This window comes from Stegostoma tigrinum, chromosome 7 (assembly GCF_030684315.1).
Source record: "Stegostoma tigrinum isolate sSteTig4 chromosome 7, sSteTig4.hap1, whole genome shotgun sequence".
NCBI classification, from domain to species: Eukaryota; Metazoa; Chordata; class Chondrichthyes; order Orectolobiformes; family Stegostomatidae; genus Stegostoma; species Stegostoma tigrinum.
Genome location: NC_081360.1, coordinates 2,625,446 through 2,645,525, shown reverse-complemented (window position 1 = coordinate 2,645,525; position 20,080 = coordinate 2,625,446). Strand labels below are relative to the sequence as shown.

The window sequence follows — 20,080 nt, the reverse complement described above, 5'->3', positions numbered from 1 at the left end:
AGTAAGGAAGGTTATCAAAAATTACAGAGGGATCTTGATCATATGGGGAACTGGGCTGAGGATTGGCAAATGCAAATCAATACAGTCAAATGTGAGGTGTTGCACTTTGGAAAGTCGAACCAAGGTAGGACTTATACAGTTAATGGTAAGGTCCTGAGGTGTGTTGTGGAACAGAGGGCCCTCAGATTGCAACTATAGTGCTTGTTGAAACCAGCATCACAGGTAGACACAATGTTGAAGAATGCTTTTCACATGTGGGCCTTCATTGTTCAAGACATTAAGTACAGGACATTTATAGGTGTACAAGTCATTGGTGAGGACATATTTGGAGTACTGTGTACAGTTTTGGTCACCCTGTCATACAAAAGGCATAATTAAGCTGGAAAGTGTGCAAAGAAGATTTACGAGGATGTTGCTAGGACAACTTGGCATGAGTTATACAGAGAGGTTGGCTGGGATAGGACTTTCCTTAGAGTGTAGTAGAATGAGGGGTGACCTTACTAAGGTGTATAAAATCATAAGGGGCATAGATAGGATGAATGCATATAGTTTTTTTTCCCCTCCAGAGATGGGGAATTGAAAACTAGATGGTATAGTTTTAAGGTGAGAGGGGACAGATTTAAGAAGGGCCTGAGGGGCAACTTCTTCATGCAGAGAGTGGTGCACATGTGGAATGGGTTTCTAGACAAAGTGATTGAGATACAATAGCAACATTTAAAAAAAAATGTCTAGGTATATGGATGGGAAAGGTTTTGAGGGTCATGGACCAAATTTGGGTAATTGTTGAGTGGGCACCATGGGCCAGTTTGGGCCAAAGGGCCTCATTCCATGCTTAATTACTCTACGACTCAATCTCCAGGACCTGCTCTAGTGCATCCTATCATGTGAGGGAAGTTAAAGAGAAAATGTGGGGCGTCTTGCGGAAATATTCATATCATCTATAACTACAGGTGAGGTACCAGATGAATGGAGAGTGGCTAATGTTTTGCCTTTGTTTAAGGGACGTAAGGAGTACCTTGGGAACTATAGACCCATGAATATGACCCATGAATATGACTTTGGTGGTGTGTAAGTAGTTGCAGGTAATTGTGAAAGAAAGGATTTAAACCCATTTGGAGAGGCAAAGAATGATTAGGGATAATCAGCATGGTTTTATGCGGGAGGAGATCTTGTCTCACAAACATAATTGAGTTTTTTGAGGATGTAACAAAGAAGATTGTTGAGGGCAGAGTGGTAGACGCTGTTTACTTTGACTTCAGTAAAGCCTTTGACAAGGTTCCACATGGTCAACTAATTAGCAAATTTAGATTGTACGGGATTCAGGTTGAGCTTGTCAGTTGGATATAAAATTGGCTGAATGACAGGAGACAGGGACTGGTGATAGAGATAGATAGAGTATTTTTCAGACTGGAGGCCTGTTATCAGTGGTGCTCCACAGGGATCAGTTCTGGGTCCATTTTGTTTGACATTTATATAAATTTATATAAAGGATTTAGATGTGAATATAGAAGGCATGGTTAGTAAATTTGCAGATAACACCAAAATAGGTGGCATAATGGGACAGTGAAGTTGGCAATCAGGGTCACAAACCCATCTTGATCTATTGGGTCAATGGGCTGAGGAATGGCAGATGGTGTCTAATTTGGATAAATGCGCAGTATTGCGTTTTGACAAAACAAACAAGGCCAGGACTTACACAACTAAGAGTCGGGCCTTGGGTAGTGTAGAACAGAGAGACCTCGGGCTTCAGGCTCATAATTCTTTGAGGTTTGCAACACATGTAGACCAGCTGGGTAAGAAGGTGTTTGGTACACTTGCCTTCATTGCTCAGACGTTTGGATATAGAACTTGGGACATTATGTTGAGTGATGACTTATTGCCAAGAATTCCAAATAAATATCCCATCAAGATCTGAAAGCAAGTCAGTTCATCAGGACTTGGAAACCATTGGGTTATAAACATTTGGCTGTGGGAAAAGATTTCAAACATCAATGTTAGTGGCAATGCACCTGAACACATCCACCCAAGTTAAGTGATCCAGTGAACTGACTGTGGACAAGTGTTGAACTAGTTACATAGTCTGAACAACATCAAAACCATTCACATCGGGGAGAAATTATATCCCTGTTCTGTGCATGGGCAAGGAATCAGCTGATCATTAAATATGGAGAGACATGAGGACACCTGCACCGCAGAGAAACCATTGAAATGTGTGGACTGTGGGATGGGATTCAGATGCCCATCCCTGCTGGAAACTCATTGACGCAGTCACACCGGGGAGAGGCCAGTCATCTGTTCAGAGTGAGAGACTGGATTAGGTGATTCATCCAACCTGCGGAGACACCAGCAAGTCCACACTGGGGAGAGGCCAATCCCTGCTGAGTTTAGCAAGGCATTCTCTCTCTGTTAAAGAACCTTCAGGCACACCAAATAGTTCACACTGACGAGAGACCCTTCAAAAGTCCACATTGTGAGAACAGCTTGAAAAGCAGGCGTGAAGTGCTGACACACCAGCACATTCACACTGGGGAAAGGCCAACTTGGACCAGGCGTGGGAAACGATTCATCCATTCAAACAACCTTCTGAGACACCAATGAATACACAATAGTGAGAAGTTGTTACCTGCTCCCTTTGTGGGAAAGGGATTTAGTCAGTAATTCCACCTGCTGAGACATCAGCGATTTCACCAGTGATTGCAGGGCAGGCATCCGTTGTTGTTGTTTTTAATAAAACTTTGATTGATCCATCCGCCGGAGGACCAGGAAGGCAAAGTAGTGAAATCAGGGAATATACGTTGCTTGCAATATGACATTGGGAGGCCAACAGAGGGTGGCATTGTATCGCCATAAACACCAGAGGGTTAGACTAGAAGAGACAGAGAGACACAGAGAGCACGAGGGAGAGAGAGTGAGAGAGAGAGAGACTGTGGTTTTGATTCATCACATTTTAATTCATTCATTCATTGAAATTGTGTTCCAATGCGGGCAGAGCTGTACACACAAAGGTACAATACCGCATTCATAGGCACCTGCACATACAGAGGCTGACACAGAAAGATACGGACATTCACAAAAAAAAACAAAATCGATATAGAGATACACACAGACACATATTGTCCCTTGGAACAGCGTCAGGGTCGATCTGCTTAATAAGCTAAACCTCATTTGCACACTAAACTTGGACTAATTGGTACAACAGGACTGTGTAATCACCGTTCGCTTGTAAAATGGACAACAAAGTGTGAAGCTGAATGAACACAGCAGGCCAAGCAGCATCTCAGGAGCACAAAAGCTGATGCTCCGGGCCTAGACCCTTCATCAGAGAGGGGGATGGGGAGAGGGTTCTGAAATAAATAGGGAGAGAAGGGGAGGTGGACCGAAGATGGATAGAGGAGAAAATAGGTGGAGACAGAGTATAGGTGGGGAAGTGGGGAGTGGATAGGTCAGTCAGGGGAGGACGGACAGGTCAAGGTGGGATGAGGTTGGTAGGTGGGAAATGGAGGTGCGGCTTGAGGTGGGAGGAGGGGATAGGTGAGAGGAGGAACAGGTTAGGGAGGCGGGGACAAACTGGGCTGGTTTTGGGATGCAGTGGGGGAGGGGGAGATTTTGAAGCTTGTGAAGTCCACATTGATACCATTGGGCTGCAGGGTTCCCAAGCGGAATATGAGTTGCTGTTCCTGCAAGCTTCGGGTGGCATCAATGGGGCACTGCAGGAGGCCCATGATAGACATGTCGTGTAAGGAATGGGAGGGGAGTTAAAATGGTTCGCGACTGGGAGGTGCAGTTGTTTATTGCGAACTGAGCAGAGGTGTTCTGCAAAGCGGCCCCCAAGCCTCCGCTTGGTTTCCCCAATGTAGAGGATGCCACACCGGATACAGCGGATGCTGTGGGTCCACTGTGTACCCACAACTCCATGTTTTCCATCACCTCCAAAGAAAGGTCACCCCATTATGCCACCCCAAAGCTGTGTCCCCACACAGATACTGCAACCCCCAAAATTGATGCGCACCTCCCAAATTTTTGCTCTTATCCAAATATTATGCCCACCTCATGCTTTGTGCCCCGTCCTGATATTTTGCAACCCCAATTTTAACTCCAGTTTTGTGCCCACTAATATTTGCCAACCCTCCAGTTTTATACACCCGATATTGTTCCTGCTTGCAGCCCCCACAATTTTTCCCCAAAAGTTAGGCTCTGCCTCATGTGGCATCCAATCACGTCTTCACCCAACTCCAATTACAGAAAACTAACTACTTTGCTGTATTGCCCAAAAATTTGCACCCTACCCCAAATATTGCACATCCAAGTTTTGTGCCCCTGCCCAAACTTTGCATTCCAAGTATTGCTCCCATGATATTGTACTCCCACACTGACAGCACCCCGCACCGAATTATGCAGCCCTCCACAAACTACCCCCCAATTTTATGCCCATTCAAATTATGCCCTCCCCAATGTTGCATATTCCTCAGTTATGCAGGCCCGAATTTGAGATCCCCTTAATTAGCAACCCTAAATATTGTGCAAGCCCTCAAGTTCCCCCTATTATCATGCCCCCAAACTCTGCACCTCACCTAACACTGTTCCCCCTCAGATTTGGTACTCATCTCTCTTCAAATTTTTGCTCTCCACAAATATTTTCCCTACCACATTCCAATTAAACTCCCCTCCAAATTTTCTGCTTCTCAAGTTTGCACACAATTTTTAAAACCATCCTGAACCCTTTGATTAGATTCCAGTGTCTAACTCTCTCTTGTGCATCTGTCATTCTACATTAAAAACGACCTGAACACCTCCATAAGATTCCAATCTGTAAATCACTCCCATGTATCTGTGACTCCATGCATAAACCATCATGAAACCATTATTGAGATTCAAGTTTGTGTCTCACTCCTGGATATCTTTTATTCTGAATGTAAACCAGCCCAAACCCCCTCGACAAGATTCTAGTCTGTAACTCACTCCAAGGATTTCACGACTCTGGACATAAACCATCTCAAACCCTGAGATTAAATTCCATGTTGCAGCTGACTCCCTGCGACCTGTTTCTCTGTATGTAAAATACCCAGATTATTTGATTACATTTCAGAGAGTAATTCGTTCCCTGTTGTGTTATGTTCTTTACAAAAGCACTGAGACCATCGATGAGATTCCATCTCCAATTCAGTGGAAACTGAATGATTGAATGTTAAACTGCCAGCAGGGAAAGAGAAAGCTGTAGTTTAATTTCTGCTACATTCTGTTTGTCCAAAACAAAAACTCAATTTCTTGGAGTGCAGCAGCTCACTGCCACCTTCTCCAGGGCTGATAGGAATGGCGGATAAATGCTGGCCCAGCCAGTGATGGTTTCATCCCGTGAACAAATTTAAAAAAAATTCCTTTTACCTTCTTAATCACTTGCTGACAATGCAGGCTAACTCAATGTGATTTATATACCTGGACACCCAAGTCACACTGTATCTCAGAGTCCTGCAACATCTCCCCATTTAAATTAAGAGCTCTTTATCAATTCTTCCTGACAAACAACAGGCTCTCCACTTTATACTGCATTGAACAACGTTTTACCCACTCACTGACCATCTCTATATCACTCGATTCGAATATTCTTTATTTCTCCTTCACGATACACCTTTTAAAATAATTTCACCAAGAAGATGTTCAATTTTTTAAAATTGAAAACTGACATGAACTGATGCATGTTGGAAATCTGAATATCCTTTTCCCACTCTCTCTCCCTTGGCCTGTTTGTCTGTCTGTTTTTCTCTCTCTTCTCCTGGAATATCTGTAAATTGCTACATTCATCTGTTAACCCTTTTGATTTGGTTCATGGTGACCATGTCCCTGTACAATCTCTCAGCAAGGCATTGACAACTCCTGACTCCCATGCCTTGGCACGGTGGCTCAGTGGTTAGCACTGCAACCTCACAGTGCCAGGGACCTGGGTTCGATTCCGGACTCGGGTAACTGTCTGTGTGGAGTTTGCACATTCTCCCTGTGTCTGTGTGGGTTTTCTCCGGGTGCTCCGGTTTTCTTCCACAGTCCAAAGATGCGCAGGCTAGGTGCATTGGCCATGCTAAATTGCTCATAGTGTTCAGCGGCGTGTGGGGCTTTGGGGGATAGGTCTAGGTGGGTTGCTTCAAGGGGCAGTGTGGACTTGTTAGGCCCAAGGGCCTGTTTCCACACTGTAGGGAATCTAATCATAACTCATCAGTTGTCCCCCTAGCCTATGGTAACACCATCACATTAGTTTTCTGTGATTTGTGAACAAGGATCCAGACAATAATATCTCTCACGCAAGTTACTTCCTTGTGAAGGACTTATCCTCTTCCCTGTCTCCTCTATTCTCACCTCCAACAACAAGGACCATTGAACTCTTAGAGCATGTGAGATAGAGGTTGGAGAAAGAAGACCAGATGTTGTGTATTTGGATTTCCAACCAGCATTCAATAAGATGCCAGGTTTTTGTACAAAGTAAGAGCTTACAGTGCTTGTGGTTAGTATGGCAGACAGTTCAATCACTAACAGCAGCCTGATAGTTGTGATAAATGATTATTGTTCATGTTGGCAAACTTTAACTCATGGACTTCAACCATTTGCAATCTACACCATTAACTTCGATGAAGGAGTCAACTGTCCTGTAACAAAACTTGCTAAGCAAGATATGTGGAGGTTAGACTGAACCTATTGCACGAAAGGTATTGGGGAAAACAAAATGACAGATTGAGCCTAACTGGGGGATGTCCACTCTGGAAGGAAGTATAAAAATGCAGAGTGGTTCTTCAGTGGAGGAGATGGCAGAATGCTGCATTGCAGGACGACCTGCATGTCCTTGGATCATGTACAGTTGTATGCAGTTATAGTAAATAATCAGGAAGAACAAGTGGACTGTTAGCCCTGATATGGAAATCTCATCAGGTTTGTGCAAGGCATTGGTGGGGATGTCTGTGAGTACTTCGGGCAGTGTTGGGAATAAAATTCATATCTGTGTGAAAAACAGGAAGGTATTCAACTACTTGGGGCACTTTCTGGAATGAAAATAGTTCATTTATTTGGAAAATGCATTCAGAGTTAATATTTGCTATGGTTTACCTGAAAGTCAAATAACTTAGAAGAAAAAGAATGTAAAATTTTTTGGGAGATGGATTTATGGAAATAAATTCCTGGAAAAAAATGGGAATTATGAGTGCTGATGGGTTTCCTTATAACATTTTCTAGGCTTGATGTGTGTTTTCACTGATCTGGTTGGTTAGTAAGGAAGGAAATCTCAGAAGCTGCAAGTCTCTCTCACTTAGTCTCTCAGTAAATGTTATTAGGAATCTGATAAAGTTTCCAAATATCAGTATTTACGATGACTTTCAAAAGTTCAACAGTTACCACTTCCCAACACTAGGTCCAGCTTAATTTCATTCCGAACTGAAGATCTTCCAGCCTACGTCTGTCAGCAATTCAATTTTATCAACAAGAAATGGATTATAAAGATTCATGAAATTATATCCTTTCTTTTCAGAACATTGCACCTTTCTAAAAATAATCTCCACAGTATCCTACGTATTGTGTGTGTCTTTAAGGGAATATAGTTCTTATTCCAAGTTATATTTCAGATGTTATCCACAGATTGGCACTAGTTTTAACAGTTAGTTTTGTTTCATAAAAAATGCAATATGTTGAAATTTACTTTGAAAGAAGAGTGGTGAAAGTCTCCTTTAATTCTGCATAGCAGCATGATTGGGAATTAATTGGCTATTGTCATGAACAAATCAATGTAATGCCACAGAATGTGTCATTGGTGGTGTCATGGGGCTGTACTGTAATTGATTACTGTCACATTCCTCCTGTCATAGTCCAAACAACAGTTCTAACCGCCTTCTTTAAGCAGGGCTACACCTGCATTGGGAACCATTCAAAAGAAGGTTCCAAAGTCCAGTTTCCGGGATGAAAGGATTATTAAATGTGGAATGATTTGGTTTTGTACCCATTGGAGTTTAGAAAAATGAATGGGTCATCTCATAAAAACATGTAAAATTCTGATGGTACCTGGCAGGATAGGTGATGAGAGGATGTTTTCTCTTGTGGCAGATTCTAGAACAGGGAAAATCTGTTTGAGAATAAAGTGTTTGGTTTAAGACAGTGACAAAGAGGAATTTCTTCTCTCAAAAGGTTGTGCGTATTTGGTGAGAGCAGTGCAGGTGGGGGTACTGAAAATATTCAAAGCTGAGGAACAGGCTTTTCATGAAAGTGAGCTCAGTGATAAATTTATTGGATGGTGAAGCATGGTCAGTGAGGCCTCTTCTGGAGTGATGTGTCCACTTCTGTTTGACCATTATATAAAGGATATCATTAAGCTTGAGCGGATTCAGAACTGATTTAACAGGATTTTGCCAGGAATGGAGGTTTTGAGTTATAAGGAGAGGCTGGATAGGCTAAGACTTTTTCCACTGGAGTGCAGGAATCGGTGGGGGTGTCCTTATAGTTGCTTACAAAATCATGAAGCATACAGGTAAGGTGAATGGCAGGTGCCATTTCTCTTGGGTGAGAGATGTCAAGACTAGGCGTCATATTTTTAAAGGTGAGAGGAGGAAGATTTAAAAAAGACATAATGGCCAATTTGTTCACACAGAGTGGTTGTGTTTGTAATGAACTTCCTGAGGAAGCAGTGGACGTGGTAAATTATTATAATGTTTAAAATATGTTGGATAAGTACAAGAATAGGAATTGTTTGGAGGGATATGGGCCAGGACCAGGCAGATGGGACTAACTTAGCTTGAAGTTATGTTTGGCATGGACTGGTTGGACCAAAGTGTCCATTTCTGTGGTGTACGACTCTATGTAAATGTTCCTTTGAGAGAAGGTGCAAAACTTGACCTTCTCTTGGGTAATAAGGTAGGGCAAGTGACTTAAGTGATAGAGAGGAACACTTTAGGTCTCGTAGTCATAATTTTGTTAGTTTAAAAACAATTATGGAAAAGAATAAGCCTTCCATAAGTCAGTTTTTAATTCAACCAAGGTAAATTTTAATGGTATGAGACAAGAATTTTCAAAAGTTGATTGGAGTACGCTGTTCATGGTAGACTAACGTCTGATAAGTGGGAGGCTTTCAAAAGTGTGACAAGAGTTCAGATCCATTACATTCCATAAAGTTCCTGTTAGTGTGACATGTAAGGCAAGTATGATTAGAAAACAATGGATGAATAAAGGCATTGAGACTCTAGTCAAGAATGAAAATGAACCAAACATTGTGTTGAGACAACTGGGTTCAAATGAATTTCTTGAACAGTAGAAAGTGTGTTGGGGCTTTCTTAAGAGGGAGATCACGAAGGCAGAGAGGGGATACAAAATAACCTGATCTGCTAAGGCTTTGGATAATCCAAAGAGATTCTACAAGTATTATAGAGCAAGTAGAGAGAGAGTGGAGCACCTTAAAGCTCAAGGAGGATGTCTTTGTGTTGAAACTCAGCAATGGGAGAGCTATTAAAATGAATATTTCGTGTCAGTTTTGACATGGAGAAAGCTGGCCCAAATGTTCACTCAGCATGCATAAAGCTGCACAGTTCCTGTTGTAAAACTATTTGACCAAGGGCCAAAGAAATGGAGACTAGGTGATGTTTCTCACAATTGGATTGACTTTCTATTGTGTGTGGCTTCATGCTACACTTACAGTCCTTATTTCATTAGGACTGGAGAGTTTCAGTTATGAGGAGAGGGATAGCCTGGGACATCAGAGTTTGAGGTTTGACTTTGTAGAGGTTTATAAAATCACGAGAGGTGTAGATCAGGTGAATAGCAAAGGTATGTTCCTTTGGATATGGGAGTCCAAAACTAGAGGGTATATTTTTATAAAGTGCCAGGGTAAAGATTTAAAGGGAACCAAGGTGCAAACTTTTCAAAGAGGGTAATTTGTATGTGGAATGAACTGCCAGAGGAAGTGGTAGATGCAGGTACATTTACAACGTTTAAAAGACATTTGAACATGTACACGAACAGGAAACGTTTAGAGGGAATATGAACCAAATGCAAGCAAGTGGGACTAATTCAGTTTAGGAAACCTGGTCAGCATGGACAAGTTGGACCGAAGGAGGCTAAACAACTCAGAGAAACAAATACTAATGTTTTGAAAATGGCAGGAGAGGATGTGTTGGAAGGCTTAGAAAATATAGAGGTGGATAAATCTCCAGTGCCTGATCTGGTGTATCCCAGGACATTGTGGGAAGTAAGGGAGGAAATTGTGAGGCTCCTTTGTTTTATCTATAAATATGAGTGAGGTGCTGGATGACGGGACAGTAACTAATGATGTGCCTTTAGTTCTCAGGCTTCTCCGTAAATCCCTTCTAAAACAAAGACCCGAGAGTCTGGCTTCAGTGGCGGGCAAGTTATTGGAGGTGATTCTGAAAGATAGCATCTGGAGAGGCAAGGAATGATTAGGGATAGTCAGCATGGTTTTGTGCAACGGAAATCATGTCTCACAAATTTGACTGAGTTTTTTTGATGAAGTAACCAAGATAATCAATGTGAGCAGAGCAGTGCACATGGTTTGCTTGGACTTCAGAAAAGCCCTTGACAAGGTTCCGCCTGGTAGACTAATTTGTAAGGATAGCTCACATGGGATTCATGGCCAATTGGATACAAAATTCACTTAATGATAGGAGACATGGTGTGGTGGTAGAGGGTTGTTATTCGGACTGGAAACCTATGATCAGCAGTATTCCACAGAGATCAGTGCTGGGTCCAACTGTGCTTGTCTTTTACATAAATGATTTCAAATAAGAAGATAGAAGGTATGGCTAGTAAGTTTGCAGATGACACCAAAATTGTTGGAGAGGACAGTGAAGAAGGCTATCTGAGATTATAAGGAGATCTTAATCAATTGTGCTTGTGGGCTGAGAAGTGGCAGACGGACTTTAATTTGGGTACATGTGAGCTATTGCACTGTGGAGTGGCATGGTGGCTCAACGGTTTGCACTGCTGCCTCACAGCGCCAGGAGCATGGGTTCAGTTCCAGCCTCGGGCAACCATCCATCTGTAGTTTCAACATTCTCCCCATGTCTAGGTGGGTTTCGTCTAGGTGATCCAGTTTCCTTCCACAGTCCAAAGATACGTAGGTAAGGTGGATCGGCCATGCAAATTACTCGTAGTGTCCCAGTATTTATAGGTTAGGTTGGAAATGCAGAGTTGCCGGGATAGAGTAGGGATGAGAGTCTGGGTATGATGCTTTTCAGAGAGTTACTGTGGACTTGTTAGGCCGAATGGCTTGTTTCCATACTGTAGGGATTCTAATGCTAAACAGGCAGGACTTACACAATTAAAGTAGTGCTGTAAAATAAAGACACTTGGGGTTTCAAAATGTTAACGGTGTAATGTGAGGAGAATAATTGGCAATCTAGCTTGTGGGAGATTGAGCACCTCAAGTGATAGAATTCCTAATTAAGGTGGAGTGTGACAGAGTTGACTCTGAGACAGGGGCTGAAATCTAAATTAAGGAAATTACAAGGCGTGTGCAAGCTACAATAAATTGGGGAACATAACTTGAAAGGAATAACAAACATTAAGTGGGCACTTGGAGGAACTACAATTGTTGTTCATTCCTGTCAGACACAAAGTAAATGAGGAAAGTTGGCTCTGCAATGGCTAACCAGGGACGTTAGGGATAGTACTGGATCCAAGGAACAGGGGTACAAACTGGCTAAAAAGAGCAGCAGATCTGAAAGCTGGGAGCAATTCAGATTTCAGCAAAAGAGCACTAAGTGATTAGGGGGGTAAAAATAAAGTGTAAGAGTAAGCTTGCGGGGTAGGTACAAACCTATTGTAAAAGCTCCTAAAAGGTATATGAAGAGAAAAAAGAAATTAATGAAAACCAATCCCTCACAATCAGAAACAGGGGAGTTATAATTTGGAACAAAGAAATGGAAGGCCAATTAACCACATATTTTGGTTCTGTCTTCACAGAGGATGACACAAATAATATCCCTAAAATGCTGGGTAACAGATCAGAGGCAGGAACTGTAGGAAATCAGTATTAGTAGGGAAATGGTGCTGTGGAAATTGATGGGATTAAAAGCCAATATATCCCAGAACCTAGTAATCTTCAACCGAGATTGCTTAACAATTTGGCCTGAGAGATAATGGATGCATTCTGAAACTAGGGGCTTCAATCTAAATAGAGGAAATTGATGGTCATCTTTCAAGATTCTATAGACTCTGGAACAATACCTATGTCTTGGAGGGTAGCTAAGGTAACCTCACAATTTGAAAAAACGAAGGTATGGAGAAAACATGGAATTATGGACTGGTCAGCCTAACACTGGAAAACAGGTGTTGAACATCGAACAGAGTCAGTCAGCATGGATTTACAAAAGGGAAATCACACTGGACAGATCTGCTGGAACGTTTCAAGAATGCAGCGTTTAGAGTTGATAAGGAGGCAGTGGATGTCAATTACTTGGGCTTTGAGAAGGCATTGAAAAGGTCCCACAGAAGAAATTAGCATGCACAATTAAAGCACGAGATTGGGTATTCATGAGAACACAGAACTGGCTGGCAGACAGGAGAGTCAGAATAATCAGGCATTTATTGTGTGGAAGCCAGTGACCAGTGTGGTACCACAGCAGTCAGTGGCTGCACCCCAGATATTCACACAATCTATTAATAATTTAGATGAGGAAATTTAAATGTCACATCTGCATGCTTGTAGATGACGTGAAACTGGGTAGGACAGTGAATTGTGAGGAGGATGCAGATGTGCTTCAGTGTGATTTGGAGTTAAGTGAGGGGACAAAACTGGAAGTCAGATGAAGTACAATGTGGAAAAATGGGAGGTTATCCAGTTGGATTACAAATTCAGGTGAACACAGGTTACTGACTGTAAGCGTGCAGGTGCAGGAGGTGGTGGAGGAGCAAATAGTATGTTGGCCTTCAGAGTTGAGAAGACTGGAGTACAGGAGCAGGCCGTCTTCATGGAGTTGTACAGGATCTTAGTCAGACCACGCCTGGAGTGGAGCGTGCAGATTTGGAATTCTTAACAGAAGGAGGCTGTTCTGGCTATGGAGACTGTAAATGGCTGATTCCTGTGACGGCAAGACCGATGTATGAGGACAGAATAGATTGGTTAGAATGAAATTCACTGGAGTTTAGAAGAATGAGGGAACATATCACAGAAATCAATAAAATTCCAACAGGACTAACAAGGTAAATGCAGGAAGGAGGCTGTCAACGAGCAGGCAGTCCAGAACCAGTGACTCACAGTTCAAGGACATGGGCTGGGCTGTTTCAGATTGAGATGAGGAAACATTTATTTACACAAGAGAGTCGTGAGCCATAGAAAGCAGTTAAGCCCAAAACATTGAATGTTTCTAAGAAGAAGATATATATGGATCCGAGGGCCAAAAGTTATGGGTCTGAAGTGGGAACAGGCTACTGACTGGAATGATCATCTACGATCATGCTGACCAGCAGAGCAGGATCAAACACCACTATGGCCTATTCTTGTTCCTATTTTCTACGTTTCTATTCTGTTAAACTTGGGATATAAAAACAAAATGATTATAACTGACACAGATATCAGCACTACCTTATCACCACCATTTGAAAATCCTGTAACTCCTTGCTGAAATGGCAATCTGGGAGCAGTTTCACTAAACAGAATGCTGCAGTTCAAGAAGGTCAAGGAGGTGCAGAGTGATTTTGGAAGCTTCTGGAGTGGCTACTCTGTCTCCTTTTTCTCTCCAGTTCTCAAATTATTGAATATTATTATGTAAAAAAAACATAGTATCTGGGGAATAAGAAAATATCTTCCAAAGTCTGCTGATATTGGGGGAAGGGAAGGGGAGCAGTGCGAGAAACAACGGATTGGGTTTTGTCATGTAGTGACAGGGAAATAATAACCCCAATTTCAAAACCACATCCTAAACACCCTGCTCAGTTCTCTCCCTCCACTCTCTGGTCTGCTCTCTCAGTCTCTATCACATTGGCAACCAGCTCAGTGACAAAGATGTGTATGAGGACACTTTTCCAACAATTTCGGTCATTAGCACATGCACAAGCATCTCCCAACAGCACACTTTATATACTCCTCAATGACGCAGCAATGATTTAACCTAATAGCCTTTGTTTTCAGCCTAATTCACACCAAAGACAAATAAACAAACGGTCATGGGATAAGTTAAAAAAAACAAACAAAACTGATCAAATTACTTAAGCAGTTTCGATAATGCATTGTTTCACAGGTACACAGGATTGTCAAATCTTCATGTTGTCGCATCAACATCCAAACTCCTTTTCTCAGAAAGCCCCAGTGCAAAAGAACTCTGGCTCTTCTTTCTGTTTGATCACATGCTCTCCCAAACTTGCTGGTACCAGTACCCAGATACTGGCCTTATTAATGGCCAAAACAGTCTACAGAGTTTTTGATCAAAAACAAACCTGCAAATAACTTCCAGGCCTGGCATCAGAAATGAACAACAGCTTGTGTATTCTTTTCAACACAAGCTGCTGCTCGCAGTCCAGAGGTCACTGTTCAACTCTCAAATTCAAACCAAAAATGATTTTAAAAAACTCAGTGAGGGTTCTAACACAATACACAGTGGAAAGACTTTTAACCGGTGACAGAGATTGGGTGAGTGGGAGTCTACGCATGGAGTTTTGCTTTAATGAGATCACCTCTCAACGTTCTAATCTTACTTTGAATGTCTTGATAGGGTAAATGTTGAGAGGATTTTCCCACTTATTCGAGAGTCTAGGTCTAGAAAGCAAAGTCTCAGAATAAACAGTGCCAGTTCAAAGCTGATACGAGGAGAACTTCTCTCTCAGAGGGTCGAGACTCTTTGGAACTTATTGCCAACAGAAAGCTGCGACTGAGTCCTTATGTATATTTAGGGCTGAGATAGATTCTTGATCAGTGGAGGAATCAAGGGTTACAGGAAAAACGCTGGAAAGTGGGCATCAGGAATGTCAGATCAGCCACAATCCTACAGAATGATGCAACAGGCTCAGGGAGCTAAATGGTCTTCCAACAGACTGTAGAAAGAGCTGCAACCAGTTACACAACCTGAATGAGTATTCCAGTGAACTGACTGTGGAAACAGCTTTAACTTAGAGAGTGAAATAAAAACTCACTACATACAGTTGACCGAAAATATATGGATGTTCTGTCCAGTGGATTAGAATTTACCTGATCACCCAGCCTGGAGAAAAAAAAATAGAGATATCTAAATGATGGAGATACTGTGGATATATTTGGACAACAATGGGGATACCTGAGCTGGTGAACTGATGGTGCAGTCACACTGGAGTCAGGCCATTTTCCCGCTCCATGTACAGGAAGGATTCAGTCAGACATCCAGCTGCTGAGACACACAAGTTTACAGGGGAGTTACAGGAGTGGGATTTTGGTGGGATTGCCACTTTTGAATCACCGCCAGCTTCAACTCCCCTTCATATTGCACTTTCACTGCAGTAATCCCTCCCACCGGGAGTAATCAAACAAAACCGCAGATCCCCAGATGGAGATTTTGGGGCGTTTTGGAGACAGAGGGGGGAAGAGTTGGGGAGAGGAAGAGGGATATCAGAAAATGGGGGATGGTCATCACATGGTCCCACCACTCACTCAGAGGTAGCAAAAACTGCAGGTGCTCATGTCAGAGGGAACACAGCGTGGAGCTGGAGGATCATAGGAGGTCAGGCAGGATCAGAGGAATAGGAAAGTTGACATTTTGGATTGGGGCTCTTCTTCAGGAGGGTCACTTGCCTCATTGTGCTAACTGAGCCTGTGCACTCCCCCACCTCCTCAACCAAGTTGGCTGCTGTTGACTCGTGCCTGTTTTTGGGGAAAAAGCCTGAGGCTCTCTGCAACTGAACTCGCGGCACCAGAAAATCCGTTTTTAGGGCTTGAGACCTCTACTAGGCAATCATGAAACTTAAGAGATAACGCAGTGTGGAGGAACACAGCAGGCCAGGCAGCATCAGAGGACCAGGACGCCTGACATTTCGGGTCAAAACCCTTCTTCAGAAATGGGGGAAGGGAAAGGGGCTCTGAAATAAATTGGGGGGCCTTGGGCTGGGGAAGGTAGGTGGGATGTTGATAGGTGAGTGCAGGTAGGCAGTTGAGGGAATTAGTCAGGGAGGCGGGAGGAGTGGATAGGTGGGAGAGAAGGCAGACAGGTCAAGGAGGTGGGGATAAGAGGGACGGTTGGTTCTGGGATGGGGACATTTTGAAGATAGTGGAGTCCACTTTGAGAGCATTGGGTTGTAGACTCCCAAGGTGGAATATGAGATGGTGTTCCTCCAGGTTTTAGGTGGCATTGTTGTGATGCTAGAGGTGGCGCAGGATGAACATGTTGTCCAGGGCGAGGGAGGGGGAGTTGAAGTGATTTGTGATTGAAAGGGGTTGTCATTTGTCGTGAACTGAGCACAGGTGCTCTACAAAGCAGTGTCTGATCCTCCGCTTGGTCTCACTGACGTAGAATAGGCCACATCGGGAACAGCGGATAAAATAGACCATATTAGCAGATGTGCACGTGAACATCTGTCTGACGTGGAAGGTTATTTTGGGGCCTGGGATCGGGAGGGGTTTGGGTGTAGGGGCAGGCGTAGCACCTGCTGCGGTTGCAGGAATATATCCTATGTAGTGGAGTCAGATTGCGGGTGGCAGAAGCTGCAGAGAATGATGCATTTGAATTCAGAGGTTAATGGGGTGATAAGTGGGGGCAAGGGGGTTTCTGTCTTTATTTTTATTGTGGGGGGGTGTGAGGGCAGAGGTGTGGGAAATGCAAGAGATGCATTCAAGGGCGTTTTCGACCACTGAGGGAGAATGTTGCAGTCCTTGAAATACGAGGACATCTGGGATGTTTGGGAGTGGAACACCCGCATCATTTCCCAAGATGAGAGGAACTGAGAGTGAGGAATTGCATTCTTGCAAGAAGGTGGATGAGGGGAGGTGTAGTCGAGGTAGCTGTTGGTGGGCTTGAAAATAGACATCAGTTTCGAGGTGGTAAGCAGAGATGGATTTAGAGAGGTCCACGAAGGAGAGAGAGGGGTATTAGAGATGGTCCAGGTGAATTTGAGGTTGGGGTGGAAAGTGTTAGTAAAGTTGATGAACTGTTCGAGCTCCATGTGGGAGCATGAGGCGGCACCATTACAGTCAGCTTTCCTGCTCCACTGGTGCTGCCTCGCACGCTGTGTTCCTCCAGCTCCACACTGTTTTAGCCGACTCCAGCATCGGCAGTTCTTACAATCTCTGAGTGAGTCATAACCCCACTGCGAAGGGGGATGCCTACCTTGAAGGAGTTATCCTCCTCCCTCCGGAAAGACCTCAGATTTCAGACCTGCCTACTCCCCTCCCCTGCCGCATTTCTGAAAAAGGGTCCCTATCCGAAATAATGGGAACTGCAGATGCTGGAGAATCCAAGATAACAAAGTGTGGAGCTGGATGAACACAGCAGGCCAAGCAGCATCTTAGGAGCACAAAAGCTGATGTTTCGGGCCTAGACCCTTCATCAGAGAGGGGGATGGGGAGAGGGTTCTGGAATAAATAGGGAGAGAGGGGGAGGCGGACCGAAGATGGAGAGAAAAGAAGATAGTTAGAGAGAAGAGTATAGATGGGGAGGTAGGGAGGGGATAGGTCAGTCCAGGGAAGACAGACAGGTCAAGGAGGTGGGATGAGGTTAGTCATGAGATGGGAGGAAGGGATGGGTGAGAGGAAGAACAGGTTAGGGAGGCAGAGACAGGCTGGGCTTGTTTTGGGATGCAGTGGGGGGAAGGGGATGAGCTGGGCTGGTCGTGTGATGCAGTGGGGGGAGGGGACAAACTGGGCTGGTTGTGAGATGTGGTGGCGGAAGGGGAGATCTTGAAGCTGGTGAAGCCCACATTGATACCATTGGGCTGCAGAGTTCCCAAGCGGAATATTAGTTGCTGTTCCTGCAACCTTCGGGTAGCATCATTGTGGCACTGCAGGAGGCCCATGATGGGCACCTCATCTGAAGAATGGGAGGGGGAGTTAAAATGGTTCGCGACTGGGAGGTGCAGTTGTTTATTGCGAACCGAGCGGAGGTGTTCTGCAAAGCGGTCCCCAAGCCTCCGCTTGGTTTCCCCAACGTAGAGGAAGTCACACCGGGTGAAATGGATACAGTATACCACATTGGCAGATGTGCAGGTGAATCTCTGCTTAATATGGTAGGTCATCTTGGGGCCTGGGATCTACAATCCGACCCCACCCCCCCAAGCCATTTTTCGATCCCCACCCTTGTCTGCCTTCCAGAGAGACCATTCTCTCCGTGACTCCCTCGTTCGCTCCACACTGCCCTCCAACCCCATCACACCCGGCACCTTCCCCTGCAACGGCAGGAAGTGCTACACTTGCCCCCACACCTCCTCCCTCACCCCTATCCCAGGCCCCAAGATGACTTTCCATATTAAGCAGCGGTTCACCTGCACATCCGCCAATGTGGTACACTGTATCCATTGTACCCGGTACAATGTAACCCTCTCCCCATCCCCCTCTCTGATGAAGGGTCTAGGCCCGGAGCGTCAGCTTTTGTGCTGCTGGGCCTGCTGTGTTCATCCAGCTCCACACTTTGTTATCCCTATCCGAAACGTCAGCTCTCCTGCTCCTTTGATGCTGCCTGGCCTACTGTGTTATCTCTGACTCCAGCATCAGCAGTTCCTTCTATCTCTCGATCATGAAACTTCCTTGCCAGAATATTGCGATAAACGCTGGCTTAACTATTAATTACCGTCTTTACACGATATAGACGAACGCTTCTTTCAGGGCATCACGTGCGGCATTGATTACTTTCCAGTCCACATCGCAATTCCCAGTGAAAACTGCGCAAGTTCCAGCACACTGCTCGTATTATTGATGACTTTTCACGACCAATCACAAGCAAGGGGCAGGACTGCAGGATCGGAACTGCTGTTCCTTCAACCGATCAGAGAGAATGGGGGTGGGCGGGGATTCCAACCTTTCGGATTGAACGAAGGACGTGGTTAGGGCTTCAACCAGTCAGTGAATGAGTTGAGAATTGTGCGCACGAACGAGGGCATTTCGAACATTACATGCAATGGGAAGCATTTCCAGATCGCTAATCCTAAACAGATATTCCAGCAAGATCTAACGGAGTCACTCCATTCATCAGCGCCTCACTTTAATTAGCCTTTTGCCGTGCAACGTAATAGGTTAATAAAATGTGAGGCTGGATGAACACAGCAGGCCAAGCAGCATCTCAGGAGCACAAAAGTTTGTTTGTTGCAAGAAATTTCCGAGATGAGTGTGACTAGAAAAGCTCCGAGAGATTCAAAATCTTGCAAAGGGCAGTCCTGGAGGATGTGCCTAGATCTGGGCACTGCACCTTAAAAAGGTGGACCTATGGACCTTCCTGGGGAGCAATACAGGTTTACCCCAATGATTCCTGGATTATGAGTAGGGCATGTAAAAATCAGTCTTCGATTTATCATGGCACAGAAAGAAGTAATTTGAACAACGTAAGTCATTAATTCTCTTGGTTTCCAACCATAAACTCAAAGGACTGCGTAGTACCACTCCTGGAAAAAAAATAACTTTATTACCGCGTATCTCTTGCCCATCTTGTAAATAGTTGGATATAATGCACTACCCAAGCTTTTAGATTTTACACAAATAACTTAAGTAGAAGAATGAAGGCACGCTGGATAAAGATGGAAAAAAATGTTATAATGAGGACATAACGAGATTGCAGACAGGTATGGATAGGTTTAGTGAATAGGCAAATTATCTTGCACATGGAGTATGAAGTGGGAAAACATGGTCATTCACTTAGAGCAGGAAGAATAAATAAGAGCAGAATATAATTAAATGGTGAATGACTGCAGAATTCCAAGGTTTAAAGCATGAGTCACAGAGTTACTATGCAGATACAGCATGTAGTCAAGAAAGCTACCGTTTTATGACAGGATTTGAACATAAATGTAAGGATGTTCTACTTCATTTGTGTAGGGAATTTAATAAGACTGCATCTTTCATACTGTGTACTGTTTTCCTCATCAACTTTCAGTAAGTATATGAATTTATTGGAGATGCTTCAGAGGAGGTTTATTGGACTGATACCTGGAATTGGCAGGT

General features: G+C 43.9%; 1 long non-coding RNA gene across 2 annotated transcripts in view; it reads right to left on the bottom strand.

Moving 5' to 3' along the window:
* The window catches only part of LOC125453869 (uncharacterized), a 28,007-nt gene extending 9,141 nt beyond the window's left edge, over nucleotides 1-18,866 (bottom strand). Inside the window, exons 1-3 of one of the 2 annotated variants that reach the window (XR_007247878.2) lie at nucleotides 18,717-18,866; nucleotides 2,624-2,866; nucleotides 1,697-1,966 (exon numbers count right to left, since the gene is read on the bottom strand). This is a non-coding gene — a long non-coding RNA (uncharacterized LOC125453869). The remainder of the gene's footprint in view (nucleotides 1-1,696; nucleotides 1,967-2,623; nucleotides 2,867-18,716) is intronic. The other variant, XR_007247880.2, reaches the window with a different exon arrangement.
* Between the last annotated feature and the right edge of the window lie 1,214 nt (nucleotides 18,867-20,080).